Source organism: Triturus cristatus, chromosome 4_1, assembly GCF_964204655.1.
Source record: "Triturus cristatus chromosome 4_1, aTriCri1.1, whole genome shotgun sequence".
Classification (NCBI taxonomy): Eukaryota; Metazoa; Chordata; class Amphibia; order Caudata; family Salamandridae; genus Triturus; species Triturus cristatus.
This window is the reverse complement of record NC_140585.1, coordinates 543,976,269-543,988,582: the sequence shown is the minus strand read 5'-3', so window position 1 is coordinate 543,988,582 and position 12,314 is coordinate 543,976,269. Positions and strand designations below refer to the sequence as shown.

General features: G+C 49.8%; 1 protein-coding gene across 3 annotated transcripts in view; it reads right to left on the bottom strand.

Moving 5' to 3' along the window:
- LOC146855202 (glioma pathogenesis-related protein 1-like) overlaps nt 1-10,469 on the bottom strand; it is a 403,498-nt gene extending 393,029 nt beyond the window's left edge. For 2 of the 3 annotated variants that reach the window (XM_085652850.1, XM_085652851.1), the window contains exon 1: nt 10,299-10,461. The gene's annotated coding sequence lies outside the window, so the exon portion shown is untranslated. Of the gene's footprint in view, nt 1-10,298 lie in introns of all 3 variants that reach the window. The other variant, XM_085652852.1, reaches the window with a different exon arrangement.
- Nucleotides 10,470-12,314: the final 1,845 nt, after the last annotated feature.

Below are 12,314 nucleotides of genomic sequence, written 5' to 3'. Positions count from 1 at the left end.
CCTTCCTTTTTGGCCCTCCATACGTCTATCAATCCCAGCTCATGCATCATATTGGTCATTGCCCTGCGCGTACGCGGGGCAGCCACATAGTGACTATAATTCGATCTATCCTGAACGGGATTGAGAAGAACATTATAATCTCCTCCGATTACGTCTAGAATAGTGACACCTACCAATTTGGACTGTACTCTGAGCAGACAGGCCGGATCATCAATGTTGGGGCCGTAATAAGATGTTATAGCAATCTCGGTGCCCCTAATATCCGCCGATACCAAGACCCATCTACCAGATTGATCTGTTTGTACGGACCGTATGGAGCCACCCACTCCTACTCTAAATAAGACAGCTACTCCTTTATTTTGTATTGTCTGCTCAGAACTACAAAATAATTCAACCCATCTATATTTTCCAAAAACAACCTTACACTCAAGATTACTCAGGTGAGTCTCTTGTAAGAGACACACTTGAGCTGAAGATTGCTCCAGAAAAGACATTATCAAGCTTTGTCTACGCGGACATCGTAGCCCATTGACATTCCACGAGATCAACCTTATCCTAGCAGTCATCAAGTCCGACTCTCCTCACCCCTTCCATGACTAACCACCCCATAAGAAACGTATTCTTTAAATAATAAGAAAAGATGGAAAGAGGACTTATTTAAAAAAAAATTCCCACTGCTAACCCACCCGTGCACCCCACCCGTGCACCCCTCCCGCCCCCCTCCCACCTGTGAATCCCACTCTCCTACAACTCCCTGGGGAACCCTCCCTATTCCTCTGGGCTTGAGCCCTTGGTGGAGTCCACCTGGGGTGTGACTTAACCAGTTATAGATTAATCAGACAAGAACAGCAACAACATTCAACATTCATACAAAGCTATAGATATCTCCTTTATCTTATACATTATGCTTCTCTTTTTTTTTTTGTTTGTCCTCTCCTTTCCGCTCCTCTTTTTGCTCCCCCTACACTCTGTTAATTCATTAGTTAGAATTTTTTTTCCAATATCAAATATCTTAATCTCTACTTCCCACTCTCATTGCTACTTCCACCTCCTTTTTCCAATCTTTAAGGTATCAACTTCCTCTATTTGATTTAAATTATACATGCGGTTATTCCACATGATTCGTAAGGAAGCAGGAAATTTCAGCTGTGTCTTAGCTCCCAAGGAATTCAAGGTTACCATCCTCTTAATTAATTTAAGGTTTTTGTAGAGCGCGTAGTAACCCTTGAGCATCCCAGCGCTTGAACCTGACTTCGGGGGGGAACAGCAGCAGGAGGGAAGAGGAATGTTATGTTATGTTATGTTAATAGTATTTATAACGCGCACAGCTGCCCCAGCTAAGGGGCGTCCTGGCACGCGACAAGATATAACACAACAGATACTAACACAAAACCGAGATAGAGGGAGCAGTTAAAACAAAAAAGTTTTCAATGTTTTCCGAAACAGCAGAAGATCATCGATTGTGCGGAGCTCAAGCGGAAGCGAGTTCCAAAGCGCTGCAGCCTTTATCCGGAAAGAGCGCCCACCAGCTCGGCAAAGCCTGAACCTCGGGACTACTGCAAGTGCTTGACCCGAAGATCTTAACGAACGGGTCGGTACATAACCGGACAGTAGATTCGAAAGAATCTGGGGGGCAGATCCTTTCAAAATTTTAAAAGCCAGACATAAAACTTTAAAATGAATTCTCGACTTAATCGGCAGCCAATGTAATGCTCGAAGAGTGCTGGCAGCCGAGCATGACCTAGGCAAGCCGACAATGGCTCTGGCAGCGGCATTTTGAACGCGTTGGAGACGAACAATTTCTGCCTCATTACTCCCTATCAGAAGCGAACTGGCATAGTCCAGGCGAGATAAAACTGTTGCCTGGACCACCATCTGCCTGGTAGGGGGGTCAAAAAACTTAAGGACAGGCCTTAAGCCCCGAAGGACTCCAAAGCAGCATGCTGCGGTTTTCTTGGTGTGTCCCACAAAGCTGAGAGTAGAGTCCAACCATACTCCCAGATTTCTCAACTCCATAACCGGAGTTGGAGCCACACCAAGTTCCGACGGCCACCATCTGTCACCCCAGAGATCCCTACCCTTTCCGACGATCATAACCTCGGTCTTCCTAGCGTTAAGCTGGAGACAGTTGGCAGTCATCCAGCTAGCCACCTCCCTCAGCCCGTTCTGGAACTTGGGGGCGTCCACATCGGCATCCCCACTGATAGTAACCGCCAGCTGAGTGTCGTCAGCATATGAGACCATATACATGCCCCATTGTTTGACGACATCAGCCAGCGGTCTCACGTAAAGATTTAATAAGGTGGGACTCAGTGAGGATCCCTGCGGCACCCCCAAGTCCAGAGGATGGAACTTGGACTGATAAGGAGGTGTAGCAACGCAAAAAGACCGGTCGTCAAGAAAGGAACGGAACCACTGGAGGGCCGACCCCATAACGCCAATCTCTTCCAGGCGGTGCAGAAGGATACGGTGCGAGACCGTGTCAAAGGCGGCGCTCAGATCTAACAACACTAGTGCCACCGTCTGTCCCTGATCCAGCACCGTACGAAGATGTTCAAGCATGGCGAGAAGGGCAGTCTCCGTGCTGTGCCCAGCCCGGAACCCATTCTGGGTGTCGTCCAGAATGTTAGCTCGGGTAAGATGGTCGGTAAGAGCCTGATTAACATGAGCTTCCATCAGCTTGGCCGGCCAAGGGAGTAAGGAGATGGGCCGGTAGTTCTCCGGTCTCAAAGCGTCCAAGCTTGGCTTCTTCAAAATAGGAGAAACCACTGCACGCTTCCATTTGGTTGGGACCATGCCCGTGGCCAGCGAAATGTTAATCAAGGAACAAACTGTAGGACGACCCACAAAAGACTGGTTCCTAAATAGTTCAGGACAGACCGGATCCAGAGGTGAGCCAGATTTGACCTTCTGAGCCAGAGTGTCAAAAGCCTCAGGTAGAAGCTGCAGAAGAGAATCCAGCAAGGGAAAGGCAGGGACAACCACCACGGCCTTCTGGGAGGGTCCCATACCAGGAAAAGCACGATAGATGCCCTGCACTTTTTCCAAAAAAAAAAGATGCTAGGGCTTCACAGTGCGAGGTAGAGGCCATAACTGGAGAGGTAGAGCGCTTAGACAGCAGATCCTTGAGAGCTTTGAAGATAGTTTTAGATGGATTTGGGCTATTACGGAATTCCCGAGAGTAGAACGTCGCACAAGCTCTACAAATGGCACGGTGATAGATCTTAATAGAGGTCAGATACAGCGATTTCTTCACCGTATCATAAGATCTCCGCCATTCCCTCTCGGCACGCCTACAGTTCCCTTTCAGTGCACGTAGTGCGCTGTCATACCAGGGGTTAGACTTTCTAGGACTGATTTTACTAGTCAGTATGGGAATCAAGGAGTCAAGCGCCCTGGTAATCCAATTACAGAACTGGTCATAACCCAATTCAACATCATCCGAAAGATCAAGCGGATCAATAGTTAGAGCAAGATGTAAATCCTCTAACCTAAGCTTACTCCAGTGTCTTCTAGGGATAGATCGGGCTAAGGGAATTGGAATAATTTCAGGTGACAAAACCCGAATATCCACTAGAAAATGATCCGTCCATCCCAGGGGTGAAAGGGAAAGAATGGAAGCTTCCGTTAGGTTTGTGAAAAAAGGGTCCAATATATGCCCTCCTGTGTGGGTGGGTTGGGAGACTTTTTGGAACAACTGAAGGGCCTCAAGATCCGCAAGAAAGTTACATACAGCCGGGGCACTCTGATTATCAAAATGGAGATTCAAATCTCCCAATATAGAGAAGTTGGCACAACCAATTGCCAGAGTGCTAACAGCATCAGGGAAAGCCTCTCTAAACGCAGCGTCATTACCTGGGGGGCGATAGACCACCATCCCCGAGTTCGAGTACTGGGGGCTAATCCCGATCTTAAAAGAGGCACTCTCACACCCAGCAATATGTAAAGCAGTCCAAATGCAGGAGAAATTGGATTTCACCGCAAGTGCGATACCTCCCCCTCTAGTAGGGCGATTAAGGGTGAAAATAGAATATTCCGGAGGAAAAGCAAGATTAATAATCGCTGCATCCTCCTCCTGCAGCCAAGTTTCGGTAATGGCGAGAATATCCGGGGTCTCATCATCCATAAGGTCAAGGATATCTTGGTGGTGCAAAACCAGTGACCTAGCATTCAGGCTAAATATCCGCAGAGCGTTTGTCGAACTCGGAGAAGTAACAGCAACAGGCTTCTGGCGAATAGGAGCGGGAGGGGCCAAAGCCCAACCTTTACAGGCGCAGCAATAAGGGCCGCTTAAAGGGTGGATAACCTGATTACATTTAGTGATGGTCGATCCAATGGACCGTAACGTCTCATTAGAATACGTGATCATCTTTCCCCCCTAGCTATGAATACGGGCACACCCACCTGCAACGTCCCGCACGTCCCTAGCGCGGACGGGCGCAGACGGGCAGGACTCAGGCACGACTCTGGCTAAGCGATGGCGTCCCACTGCGCAGTACCGCTGTGCGGGAGGGAGCGGCTTTAAGTAGGCGTCCCGCGAGGCTAACCCGAGCGCTGTAGCGCTCAAAATGGCGCCCGCCAGAAAATATACTGCCCAAACCAAAATGGCGTCCACCCCGGGGAATCCCCGTGACCCGGACCCACCAAAACGGCGGTGATAAGAACAATTTTACATGCGGTAAGAGGGGGGGAAAATTACCAGCCTAATCCCAGCCTGAGCACGGTTAAAATCAGGGGAAATGAATAAAGCAACAAATTAAATACAAAACAGGGATAGTTAAAAATGCTATCGCTAGCAGCAGCGCGAGCGTAGTAGAGCTGTAAAAAATACCTTGTCAGGCGACCCACGAAGAGAAATCCGCCTTAAGTAGGCGTCCCGCGAGGCTAACCCGAGCGCTGTAGCGCTCAAAATGGCGCCCGCCAGAAAATATACTGCCCAAACCAAAATGGCGTCCACCTCGGGGAATCCCCGTGACCCGGACCCACCAAAACGGCGGTGATAAGAACAATTTTACATGCGGTAAGAGGGGGGGAAAATTACCAGCCTAATCCCAGCCTGAGCACGGTTAAAATCAGGGGAAATGAATAAAGCAACAAATTAAACACAAAACAGGGATAGTTAAAAATGCTATCGCTAGCAGCAGCGCGAGCGTAGTAGAGCTGTAAAAAATACCTTGTCAGCGGGAAAGAGAAGAGTTTTCAGTGCCTTCCTGAACTGAAGGAGATTTGGTTCGGTTCTTAGACTCCGAGGGAGGCTGTTCCAATGTTTGGCAGGGTGGACCGAGAAGCGGCGTCCTCCAGACCGAGCATTTTTTACTCTCTCCGTTTGATCGAAGAGCTCTTGTCGCTTTGTAGGGGATGATAACATTATTGAGGATGGGTGGGCCTTTGTTATGGAGAAGTTTGTGGGCCAGACAGAGGGCTTTGAAAGCAACCCTCTCTCTGACTGGGAGCCAGTGAAGGAGCTTCAAAGCTGGCTTTGCCGAAGATCTGGCTGGTGTGTGAGTGAGTAGTCGGGCAGCGGCGTTTTGGATTCTCTGCAGGGTATTAAAAGTAGCTTCCGGGGCACCCAGGTAGATTGCATTGCAGTAATCTAACCTTGCCAGGATGAGGCCCTGGATCAATAGTTTCCGGGAAGTGGCGGGAAGCAAAGGGAAGACCTTCCTACATGCCCTGAGGAGACCAAAGCATATTCCTGCTGTCTTTTTGGCCTGAGTTCTGAAGCTCAGATCCTTTTCGAGCCATACGCCCAGGCTCTTGACCTCCTCCTCGGGGGCAGGGGGGTCACCTAAACAGTCGGGCCAGATGTTAGGCGGCAGGGAGGGCTCTTTATGTCCGAGCAGCAGGATATCGGTCTTGGACCCATTCAGTTTCAGCGCTGAGGTGTTCATCCAGCTGTGGATTTCGGTGAGACAGCTGTGGAGATCGGAAGGATCTTGGTGTGGGTGTGAAAGGGTTACCACCAGCTGGGTATCGTCGGCGTAATTGATGATCGTCACGCCGAACGGGGTGACCAATTCCTCCAACGGAGACATGTAAACGTTGAATAACATAGGGCTAAGAGATGAGCCCTGCGGTACTCCACAGCGGAGGGGGATCGCGGGAGAGTGGCTGTCATTCTCCCAGACTTGGAAAGAGCGACCATCTAGAAAAGACATGAGCCACTTCAAGGCCGTGCCCCTTACTCCAGTATCTCTCAGCCGCTGGATTAAAATCTGGTGATTTACAGTGTCGAAGGCCGCACTGAGGTCCAGGAGGATCACTGCCACTGATCCTCCTGTGTCCAGAATGCTTCTGGCCTTCTCCACTGCCGCCAGGAGGGCGGTGTCAGTGCCCTGGCCGGGGCGGAAACCAGTCTGGGAGTTCCTGAGTATGTTGTTACTTTCAAGAAATAGTGATAGTTTTTTATTCGCTAGCTTCTCCGTGATTTTACTGTTTCCGGGGAGGAGGGAGATTGGCCTGTAGTTGGCTAGGTCCTGGGGGTCCAGTGAAGGTTTTTTCAAAAGACCTTTGACCACCGCCGCTTTCCAGCTGGTAGGGACTACTCCCTGAGTGAGGGAGACATTGATGAGGGACGTGAGAGGAGGGATAATGGTGCTGGACACTTTTTTCAGGAAACGAAGCGGAGCAGGGTCGCTGGGGGAGCCACTTTTAATTGTGGCCAGCGTCGCGGCGACCTCTTCCGTGGATACTGGGCCGAAGGTGTCGAGAAGGGGTGAGGGGGCATCGGTGGAATGACTGTGGCAGTGGGGAGAGTTAGAAGGGTCCCTGTCCGTATGGCCGGCGGGGGGTAGGGATGCGAGAATTTTTTGAATTTTCTCGTCGAAAAAAGTGGCCAGTTGAATACATTTACTTTCCGCGGGTTTGGGGTCCAGGGGTTTTGCAGGGGGATCTGGAGCCTGAAGAAGTTCTTTAAGAATAGCGAAAGTTTCTTGGGCAGAGCAGGGCGAGTTTTTAATTCTATCTTCGTAGAATGCGCTCTTGGTTTTTTGGAGCTCCCGTTTGTAAGTTTTTATGGAAGCACGGAACGTACCTTTCTTGTCTGCTGTCTTGTCTTTCCTCCATATGCGTTCATTTCTCTTGCATTCCTTCCGTAAGAGATTCAATTCGGGGGTGTACCAGGGAGAGGGGTTAACTCTCTTGGTACGTTTAAGGGTGCTGGATCTCGGTAGGAGGCAATCCAGTGATTGGGTGAGCCATGTATTGAATTCAGTGTCGGCTGTAATGGTGTTTTGAGAGGGAGGGGGGATATCTTCCCTAAGTTTGGCTGCCCATTCTTCTCGGACCAGTTTGTGCCAGCGTCTGATAAGAGTTCTGATTTTGGGCGGTTGGGGTGGAGGAATATTGATGTGCCATTCGAAGGGGACCAGGAAATGGTCGGTCCAGGGAAGAGGGAAGTGAGCGCGGGTATTAAGGTCTTGAATGTTTGTGAAGATGGGGGTCAAGTAGCTGTCCTTTGTCGTGAGTGGCCTGTGGGTTCTTTAAGCAGAGACCAGAGGAGGAGATGTCCAGTAAAAATTCGGCTGCCTGAATGTCGACTGGGTCCAGAAAGTGAAGATTGAGATCCCCTAACAAGAGGTAGTTAGAGGTAGTTGTAGACTCAAGAGTGACATGGTCGATGAGCTTGCTGGGGAATTCGGCGAGTAGGCCGGGGGGGCGATATACAAGCAGTCCCGACAGGGATGTTACTGGTGAAATTTGGATGGTGAAGTGGCAGCTTTCGCAGTCTTTGATGTTGCCATCTAAGATTCTGCAGGTGAGGGAATCCTTGAATATTATGGCTAGGCCACCTCCTCTACCACGCGGTCTATTCAGAGAACAGATCTGATAGCCCGGAGGGAGCGCGTTGACAATGTCAGGGCCGTTGTTGGGGGTGAGCCATGTCTCAGTGAGAAACAGAATGTCCATGGCGTGGTTTGAGATCAGGAGGTTTATTTCGTGGGCGTGTTTAACAAGCGACCTGCAGTTGAGTAGGCCTAGCTGGAGGCCACCGCGTTCAATATCTGCGCCGGGAGGATTACAGAGACTGCAGCCGGTAAATGGATTATCGCCCATGAGGGTATAATTGCAGGAGGGATGTTTTAGTGTATTCAAGGCCAAAAGCCTATCTCGGGTATAGACAGGGCATTTCTTGGGAGAAATGGGCATAGTGGCTGGGCCTGGGACCGTCCGGGCCCGGACGGGCCCAGACGGTCTTGCCTTTGGCGCGCTGACGGCGCGCTGACGGCGCGCCCGCTGCGCCCGTCCGCTGCGCGTCCGAGTGCTGCACATGATTTTATGCCGGGAGAGGGCGTGGCCTGAGGAAGTGGGCGTGGCCTGTGAGCAGGCTCGCTCGCTGATGGCGGTGATGGCGATTTCCTACCCCGTGGCAGCGTTCAGATCGGCTGCACGGGTGTTAGGGATTCTGGATAAGTGCCCCAACCAGACTAGTAGGTGAGGGAGAGGTGCGCAATTATTAAAATCAATTTAACACACAAGTTTTAAAAACAGTTCAATTTCGAGCAGAGCTCCCGGCTGTGCCTCAGGAGTACAGGATCTGGGGAAGGCTGAGCGTCAGCGCTTTAAGTAGTCAAGGGGTGTGTGGCCCAGGGAAGTGGGCGTGGCCTGATGAAGTGGGCGTGGCCTGTGAGCAGGCTCGCTCGCTGATGGTGATTTCCTACCCCGTGGCAGCGTTCAGATCGGCTGCACGGGGGTTAGGGATTCTGGATAAGTGCCCCAACCAGACTAGTAGGTGAGGGAGAGGTGCACAATTATTAAAATCAACTTAACACACAAGTTTTAAAAACAGTTCAATTTCGAGCAGAGCTCCCGGCTGTGCTTACCCAGTTCCCACTGCTTTAGGGCAGTGATATGGGAAACATCAGAGCGTATAAGAAATGAAAACGAGCTGGATAAAGAAGTATACTTCACATGCCCGACTTTCAGGGCCAAAGACAATATTTTCTCCTTAATGGCGAACGTAAGAAAATTCACCAGAATCTTCCTTGGACGCTCTTTTCTGGGTTTCCGCCTGAATGGGTCACAGTGGACCCTTTGAATATCAGTCATCAAATCCAGATTTTCCCCTGGCAGATCTTTTAAGATTGTAGTTTTTAAGAGGGAGACTACGAAAGTCTTAATATCGCCCCCTTCCAGATCCTCAGGGATATTCAGAATCTTCAGATTATTTTTTCTAGAGTGGTTTTCAAGGTGCTCAATATTGTCATTCAGCTCCCTGTTTTGTTGGACCAGCTTATCCAGCACTACAGAGGAGGAGCACAAGGCCTCCTTGATCTTGGGAATTTCTGCCTCAAGGGCATCCGTTCTTTGAGTAACCTCCTCCACTTTCTGAGCCAGTAATTCGAAAGAGGCCTGAATAGCTACCTGGTTGGTCTCAGAGATTGTAAATCTCCTGCCTATATCTTCTTTAAGACCCAACAAGATTTCTGCTAGTGTCCCAGGCGCCAATGCTAATGGGGTGAGGGGACTGGTCGATTGGGGGGCTGGTATACTAGATTTTAAAGCCTCTTCTCTGCCCTCTAATGGGATTCCATCGACTTCTCCTCGAGCATCTTCCTGAACATCCCCCTGATCTTCTAACGCCAAAAAACTACTTATTAGCTCCACTGAAGCGTGTACTATTATCCGCTGATCTTGTGATATGGACTCCAACCCCTCTATATCTGTGGGAGAGCTCAGGGAGAGTTGATCAACAGTACTGGGGAGGGCAGTTATAGGAACGGTAGGAACGACCATATCCACATTCATATCATTATTTTTATGTCGCCCCTGGTCCACTACAGTAGTAGAGAGGACCCTATAGTAGAATTTCAATGAGGGTGTTATCCTCACTCCGGCTCCCCCTCGAGCCCTTTTCCTGCCTCTTCCTTTTCCCGGGGGCAAAGTAACCACGGTCTGGCTTTCCTTCCTAGAAGTAGCCTTAATTTTTGTTATGGGAGGAGAAATTATAGGACGCTTGGATATGACTGAGACAGTGCTCAAATCCTTATTACGCAGAGCATATCTGCTAACTGCCAGCTCAGAAGTAAGTATCCCGCCACTCCTACCGCCACTGCCTCTGGCACTGCTCGGACCCCCACTGGCTTGCTTCTCCATGCAGCTCACTTGAGTCTGGCTGCACTGATTAGTCCCAGTCGCGACCACAGAACATGCCCCTGGTTCTCCACAGGAAGCTTCAAGCCCGTCTTCTGCACTCCACTCCCACTCCTGGGCCGGTGCCGCCTCTCCGCGATTTACCAGAGGGGGAGACAAAACCAAATCAAGGCTTCCTGGGCTGCACGCAGCCCTCCCAATCTCACCTTCGACTGCACCGGCGCTTGAACTGGCAAGCCTCCCCAGCTGACAAAAGATCACCTGCCCCGAAGAAGGCGACCAGGGCCCCCGCCAGAGACTTCTCCGCCTCCACTGCCTGGCCGCTCCGAGAACGCGGAACCACGGAGGCTCCGACACCACTCCCTCCGCAACGTCGCAGACCATCGAGTCGGGGCTCAGCCAGAATGCCCCGGCGGAGGAGGAGAGAGAGTCGTGAGGAAAGTCGTGAGGAAAGGTACTGTAGTTATCCAAAATACATATTTAGAAGCACTGAAGATTTATACAAAGGGAAGATTTAGATATAAAAGATTTGCCGTTCGCTGAGCATTGTTAACGCCACACACAGCAGGAGATCCGCCACGGCCGTTAGGCTCCGGCCACCATGTTCCCCTTCCGACCACCTGTCTGCATCCGCAAATGCTTAAAGTGTCACCCGAGTTTATGATGCTTTGAATTGTTCGGATGGAGAGAGTGATGAGGACCCGCAGGCTGAGGCAGCGCATGACCTGGGGAAGGTACGTTTTTTATTGTAATTTAACCCATCACGCTCCCCCCCCAGCCGCCCGTCATGCTGGCTGCAACTGTGCCTACAACATCTGAACAGAATCTGGAAACCTTAAGTGAGATGGGATGTAGCACGTGCGTGTCACACTAACAAGGCCTTCGTTTTACACATGACCTAACACAAAAGCGCCCTGACTCACATGACTAGGACGTAGATGTATCACAAATGGCTCAGTTCCCTTTGAGAGCCCTCGGTATATGAAATGTCAGAGTCCGGATGTAAGCATCAGGGCTGGTTTAGAGCTGGTGGCGCCCGGTGCAATAATCATTTTTGGCACCCCCACACCCCAATCATAAGTTATTGCTAAACATAGAGCACCCCCACCCCCGAGTTTGGTGCCCTCTCCACAGGTCAGTGCCAAGTGCAGCCGCACCAGTCGCATTGTCCTAAAGCCGGCCCTGGTAAGCATTGCTTGTTACAAGTTAAGGACCTAGGCGAGTGTCAGCCTGGTTTGGCAGTTAAGTAAAGCCAAGCAGGAGAAACCAAGTGATTTTTGGCAGTTAGCCGCAGCGGGGTTCCGTTCACAATGTTCACATGTGCCTTGTATACTGTACAATTTATATACCTTGGCAGGAACATGCTGTTTGTGTGCGCCACCGCTGGTGGCTTTTGATTTAAGTCCGATTGCAGCAGAGGCCAAAACTCCAGTAAATAATTCTGAATATCTGCGCTTAGCAGTGCTTTCTTGCAGAACACGGCGCTGAGTGCTCTGACATGTTCTCCCTCACCTGCAGCGTCTTCAGTGCACTATGTACGTGGTGGGTATGTGGCAAGAGGAGTGGCTGGTGTGCGAGTGGTCAGCGTGTGCTAACTGCTGAATGCGGCAGCAATGCCTGAGTTTAGTGGGAGGTCAGTAGATTTATTAGGGTGCAGTGACTGTATGAGGATGTGTATTGTTTCCGTTTTTGGCAACTCCACCAGTAGAAAGGCTAACATGGGAAGCCTTTGCTGTTACATGCAGACATTTTTTACACAGAGTACTGCTTGAAATGCATTCATATTTTCTGCCCTTTTTTTTTAAATGGCGTTTCTTGCATGAAAACAAAAAAATTATTTAAGGAAACAATGTAATTATATTGATGTACAGCGCTGCACAGTCAATGAATGTATCTACTGTATAGTTAAAACCATTACAAGTCTATCAGTGTGTTCAAAAGTTAATATGGGCAAATGATAACATCAGTATACACAAAGATGTTCCTCTATAGCTCATAAAGATTGCCAATTTCTTAAATGATAAATAATTCAATCGTATTGCTTTATTAACCTTCATGCGTTCTCAAATTTGGTTGAAAATGCACCATTTTTCCACTCTTTTATCAAAATTTTCTCAGGGGGAGAACCCGTCCGAACCCCCTCCCCCCCCCCCGTAGGTTGTTTGGGCTCACTCAATACGCTTGCTCTCCGCAGTGCAGTACGACAATAATTTTACGCCTCA